Below are 6,000 nucleotides of genomic sequence, written 5' to 3' on the forward strand. Positions count from 1 at the left end.
CCCAAGGTGCCCATGGGTTGTCTCCTCAATGAATCCTTCCGTGGGTCCCCCAAGGTAGAGGAATCCCTTCTCTTCTCTGTAGAAACCCTGCCTCAGCCTGTGCATATTTCTGCTCTAGTGCAAACCCCACTGCAGAGAAGCTCTTCATGTCCCCATGCACCTCCCCACGACACCGTGACCTCTGCCAGGGTGGGGACGGAGGGGCCAAGGTCCGACCACAGGTCCTTCCATCTGTATAGTTCCAGCACCTTGCATGGTGCCTGGGACAAAATAAGTTCCTAATAAGTGTTGGTTCAACCCAAATCATAACAATCCAGGCAACAGCAAAACCTAAACAAATAAGAATACCCCGTATCTGATACCAAGCAGGACAAAAGCCTTTCTGTGCCCCCATTTGTTGATTACAGAAAATACATTTCATTGGACCTCCAAGACCTTCCCTGAGTGTCAAGGAGCAGGTTCAAAACAGTTGCTAATTAGGGAAGCAGAGGATGTGGAGACGTGGCAGAAGTAGCCAAGAAACAATGCTGCAGCTCTGGGGCAGGATCCTGGTTACCCCTCAAAAGATATACATAACAATACCTTTGTGCTGTTTTGCAGGAAACTCCCACCAGATAGGAGAAATTAACTCTCTGCTGCCCACAGCAGACCCCAGACTGGCTGGAACCAGAGGTTGATGACGCTGACGCCCACTCACCTCACCACCAGCCAATCAGAAGAGTGTTCACAAGCTGACCACGCCCTCTTTGAACCATTACTATATAAAAAACTCCTCACTACCTCCTCCAGGTGGGGACACCCAGTTTTGAGGGCATCAGCCGGCTGTGGCCCCCTTTGCCTGGCAAAGAAATAAAGCCATGCTTTTCTACTTCACCCGAAGCTCTGTCTCTGAGATTTAATTCAGTGTCGGGGTACAGAGGTTGGATTCAGCTTCATTTCCAAGGTGCTATTTGTCTCCAAACAATGAAACAGAGATGTAAGTGTACAGAAAAGAGTGGGCTTGGGGAAGGGGGAGCCCAGACAGCAAATGTATCTAAAGTTTGAGACCAGCCAGCGATCTAGATCAGCTCTGTCACCCCAGGGCCCTGTGACCTCCCCACGGGGCCCCAGTATTTTTGCATAAAATGAAAGAGTTGAACAAAATGATTTCTGAGAACACCTTCCCAGCTCTTATGGTGGGAACAAACTAGGTCCTGGAGAGGTCGCCATGGCTCCTATTTGCAATATGAACTATTGGAGAGTCCTTACAGATGTCACTCCAGAGTCTGAAACTTCTGGGCCCTGTCTCCATACCCAAAGCTGAGAATCGCTGGAGGATGACTTTGCCGAGTGACGGTGGGCTCCTCAAGGCTCCAGGAGTGAAAGGGGGTACACGGCTGGCATGAGGTGGGCGAGGGTTGTCTGTGATGCCAGGGATGGAGCTGGAGGCAAAAGCGGATGGGGGGGGTGCTGTCTTCACAAAGAAAGGCTCTAATGGGCCCAAGGTGATGTCAGCAGAGCGCCAAGCCTCATTTCCCAGAGTGAAACACACCCAGAGCCTGAAAGAGTCTGGGTGCCAAGTGGTCAAGTAACTGAGCACTGGCCCTGGGGCTAGAACACAGGCTCTCACTGGGGCCCAAGGCTGGGCTCCTAGAACCAAATTAGAGCAGGAGAGAGCGCCCAGATCCTCTGCTCTGCAAGGGGGTTGGTGGTGCTGGCGGTTCCACAGGGCTCGGTAACTGAACAAAGTGTATGCAAGCCTTATTCTAGAGTACTTCTTTGTGACCAGGCCAGCTCTTCCACCGGCCTGTGGCGTGTGTGTGCAGATGTGCACAGAAGACTCACTGGGAAGCAGTGTAAGGACGAGATAACCCGTGGATTTTATTTTTTGCTTTCTTGGCTGCTTTTTGTGGTGTGGGAGGGGGCCTAGGAGAGGGTTAAGGTTTAGATCCTACAAGGCAAAGCCCTGTCCAAATATAACTCCTTTGAGTCAGCAACCGACCAGAAGATTAAGAGGTCCCTTCCTACTGGGCTGCGGACAGTTTGCCTCCAAGTTGATGTTCCTGGGGCTGGCGGTGGAGAGAGGAGAGCCCCACGCACCCCCAAGGCTCCAGGACCTCCAAGGAATCCTCACCACCAGGCCCACAGATGGACCCAGCCCACCAAAGCTGGGGCACCAAAGGCTCCCGACGGCCAGTACTAGGCAGGTCCCCAACTTCAGGACTTCAGGTGCTGCTGAGCCCAGGTAGGGAGCGCTTGGCCCTGTGCCTCCAAGTGGAAACAGTCCTGAGGTCAGCAGAAGGCTGCTTAAGAGCCAGCTTCCGCCTGCTGATAAGAGCTTGGAGCAGCAGAACCTGCACCCCCTAAAGAAATTCCTCTGCTGGCACTTCTAGCAACACCTCCTGTTTTTTTCTCCAAGCCCAGTGCTCCAGGGGGGTGCTGTGCAGACCTCAACAGCAAATGCGGGCCTAGCACAACGCAGGGACAGCATGTTCCCACGCTGGTGGGATTGTTCAAAAGTGGGGGAAGGGACCTCGAACTTATTCTGTCATTTACTCAGCAAAATAAATTTTTCGTATGATGAAATTCCTTTCCCCAAAACTTGAAATCAGGCATATGAATATATACATACACACACATAGTGTGTGAACATATGTATGTATATAAACGTATACACACATTCACACAATTATATATAATATTTATTTTCTGTAACATATTTGTAAGGTAATAGCAATATCCCCATTTCACCCCCACTCCGCACCCCAATCGGGACATGTTATGGTGAACTCGAGTAGGTCTTTTCAGCAAACCGCAGGCTTTCAGAAAAAGACCGGGCCATGGTGTTTGGGGGTAGGAACCGGAGGTGCAAGAAGGTGCAGGGAGAGACCCCAGGCACCCGGCCGCCGCACCCCTTCCCACCTCTGGGAGCCAAGAGGCAGTTTCCACAGTCGTCGGCAGGGGGCAGTGCGCTTCGCCTTTTCCGAACCTCGGGAACGGTCTCCCGCAGCTCCCCGCAAAGAAAACCTGGCGATTCCGCCTGCAGCGTCTCGGAACAGCCCACCTTTGCGCCCAGCACATAGTAGGTGCTCGAGGTACGTCTACAAGCCAAAAGCACTGGACAGGGTAGATGGATGCGAAGTCAACCGTAAACATGGGGAGAAACAGCGCCTTCCCTCGAAGAGGCCTTTTCAGACAGTCTTCGTACCTACTGTGCGCCAGGCGCGATGGCTGGGCAACCTCGTTCCCAGCCGACCACACACACACACACACACACCCCCTCAGAGAGGGAGTGGGTGCTCGCTGTCTCCCTGGGGAGTCATCTCGGCGCAAACTGGGGTCGGACCTGGGAGGGGGGTGAGCCGGGGAAGAGGCGAGGGGTCCCCGGACATGGGCACTTGAAAGCCTGGCGGATGCCTGATGCGGCGACGCGGCGAGGAAGTGGCTGCCCTCAGGGTCAAGGCTGTCTCCCTCTGCGGGACACGCAGAGCCCGCGAGACGCAGTGACCCGCCCAGCCCCCACCCACTCACACACTTCGGAGCCGGCACGTGTCCGCTCGCCCAGCGCCCCCACCAAGCCCCGCGCGTGGACGGCGCTGGCTGGGACCCTCGGGTAGGAGGGAGGAGAGACTCAGGTCTCCGGCGGAAGGGCAGCGCCCAGAGGAGCCCAGCACCCCTCCCAGGAGACCAGGCCTCGGGATAGAGCGAAGGCGCCCTGGGGCATAACTGTGCCCGGCTGGGGAGCAGCCTCAATCCCCATCTCAAATTCAGCCGCGCTTCCTCCCGCAAGGTCAAGCTCAAACACACTCTCGCTTAGTGAAAGAAGGCGCTGAAAGTTGCGCCACTGTCCCGATTCCGAATCAGGCTGTACCCCGATCTGGGCGCTCTGCCCAAGTGGCACTGCTCCCCGCTCCTGCGCTCTCCCCAGGAGCGGCCCCTGCCCCGCGCGGGTCACACACCCGAGACGCAGACAAGTTGCTAACTTTTGTCAGATTATTTCGCGGCAGCTGCGGCGCCTAACGGGATTGGGGCGGACCCAGAGTTTCGAGTTGCCACCGGCGCCACCCCCGCCACGCTCCCCTTCGCCCACCCCAGCGCCTCACTGCCCACCACGCCACGTCCAGCTGTCCTGTGGGTGCCAACCTCTCCACCGTATCCGGAGCAACGCGGGCCTGCGGTGTCCCTGGGGGCGAAGGCCACCCGGATCTGCGCCTGCTCGCAGCGGATTTGGAAGCTCGATCCGGATACCATCCCGCGGCCGCCCGGCCGAATCACTGGGCGGCCTCCGCGCGCCCCCGCACCCCCGGTTCCGCTCCAAAGGGCCGGAGGGCGACCCCGCTGGCCACTCCGCCTTTCGGCGGCCCCGACCGGGAAGATGCCAGCCCAGCGCCGAGTGCAATGTCACTGGGGCCACCCCGGGGACCGATGCCCCAGAACTGGTATGGGCTCCCCGCTGAGCGCTCAGCAGCTGTTTTTGAAAGGACTGTAGACCTCAGAGCCCGACCCTCCTCTCCGACCTCCCTCCCCTCGCAGAGACCCCGGAGACGCCACTGCTAAGGAAGGGATCTCCTCCCAACGTGTGCCTTCCTCTCTCCTGGCGCCTAGGGTCTTCAATCCACTTCCACCCTCCTGTCACACCCTCCTGGATCCTCCCCCACCACTTCTGTCCCCGCGTGCGGACAATCACCCCTCCCGTCGGACAACACACACGAAACTGCCCCAGCCCCAACTCCGGCGGCTGCAGCCCCCGCGCACCCCCGGCTCCGCGCGCTCACTCACCGCAGCCGGAGACACGCGGAAGTTTCCGGGGCTTTGGGGGACGCGGGGATCCGGAGGAGAAGAAGAGGGGGGTGTCCCGAGCACTCGCCCCCTTCCCAGCTCACATCGCCCCTTCCTGCTCTCTCTCCTCCTCCTCGTCCTGCTCGTCCTCCTCGTCCTCCTCCCTCTGGTCTTTGTCTTAGCAAAGTGTCGAAACTGTCTGGCATAGTGGAGCTCCGCCGGCGGAGGCTGGAGCCGGGGAAGCGGGGAGGCGGGGTGAGGATGGGAGCGGTCTCGGGAACACCTTCCCCCGGGTGTAACGGGCGGGGGAGGCGGGCCGGCCGGGGAGGGGCGGGCCCGGGCCGGGGAGCCGGGGCGCCGGGGCGCGCCGCGGCGGGCAGGCGCCTCTGGCGCGCGCGGCCCTCCCCTTCCTCCGCCCAGCGCCCGCCCCTCGCGGCCCCGCGCTCCCCCCGCCGCCCCCTCCCACCCGGGCTCGGCTCGGCTCTCCCCTCGCGCCAGGCTGCCTGCGAGCCGAACGTAGAGCGCCAGCCACGTGGACTGCCGCCCGCTCGGCGGAGGCCCGGCTGGGGACACGGCGGAGGCGGCGCGGGGAGCGGATCGCCGCCCCAAGAGGGGCTCTGCGGGGACGGCTCGGCGACCCTTCGCGCCGGGGTCGCCGCCTTCGGGCTGGCCGGGCCGGGGAAGCGCGCACGGCCAGAGGGCCCGGGGGCCTGGGGGATCAGCCCCGCGGAGAAGGCGACGGCGCCCTGCCGGAGGACGCGGCGGTGCTCCGGGGAGCCCGAGTCGGGTGCGCGGTAGCGGAAAGGGGCCGATCCCCCTGCTGGCGGCTGGGCCGAGCCGCCCACTTCCTCCAAGGGCGCCGGCCTCTCGGTGGGATTGAGAGAGAGGGAGGGGAGGAGCGGGGCCGGGGCGCCGGTGAGGCCTGGGCGGGGGCCCAGATATGAGGCCCAGAGACGCCGCCGCGGCCCGGCCCCCGCCCTGGCCCTCCTGCCCGCCGCGGTTCTTTCCTCCCCAATGCGGAGGCTGCTACGTGATCCAGGGCAGGGCAAGCTCTTGGCAGCCGGACCCCAGGCAGGAGCAGCCCCAAAGCGGCCCGGGGCCGGGGCTTCGAGGAGCGGGCCCCCTTTCAGGGTCAGGTTGGGGGGGGGCGGGGTTTGCCCGTCCTCCTTTATAGGGAAGTGGAGGGCAGTGGAGGCATCTTCCTCAGTGGCAAAATGCCCGTCCTAGGGCGAAGTGCTGGAC

The 6,000-nt window shown here is 61.1% G+C and overlaps 1 protein-coding gene across 1 annotated transcript in view; it reads right to left on the reverse strand.

Annotated features, from left to right (window-relative positions):
- The window catches only part of ST3GAL1 (ST3 beta-galactoside alpha-2,3-sialyltransferase 1), a 98,673-nt gene extending 93,682 nt beyond the window's left edge, over positions 1–4,991 (reverse strand). Inside the window, exon 1 of the mRNA XM_057736373.1 lies at positions 4,759–4,991. The gene's annotated coding sequence lies outside the window, so the exon portion shown is untranslated. The remainder of the gene's footprint in view (positions 1–4,758) is intronic.
- Between the last annotated feature and the right edge of the window lie 1,009 nt (positions 4,992–6,000).

The sequence above is a fragment of the Hippopotamus amphibius genome, chromosome 5 (genome assembly GCF_030028045.1).
Source record: "Hippopotamus amphibius kiboko isolate mHipAmp2 chromosome 5, mHipAmp2.hap2, whole genome shotgun sequence".
Taxonomy (NCBI): domain Eukaryota; kingdom Metazoa; phylum Chordata; class Mammalia; order Artiodactyla; family Hippopotamidae; genus Hippopotamus; species Hippopotamus amphibius.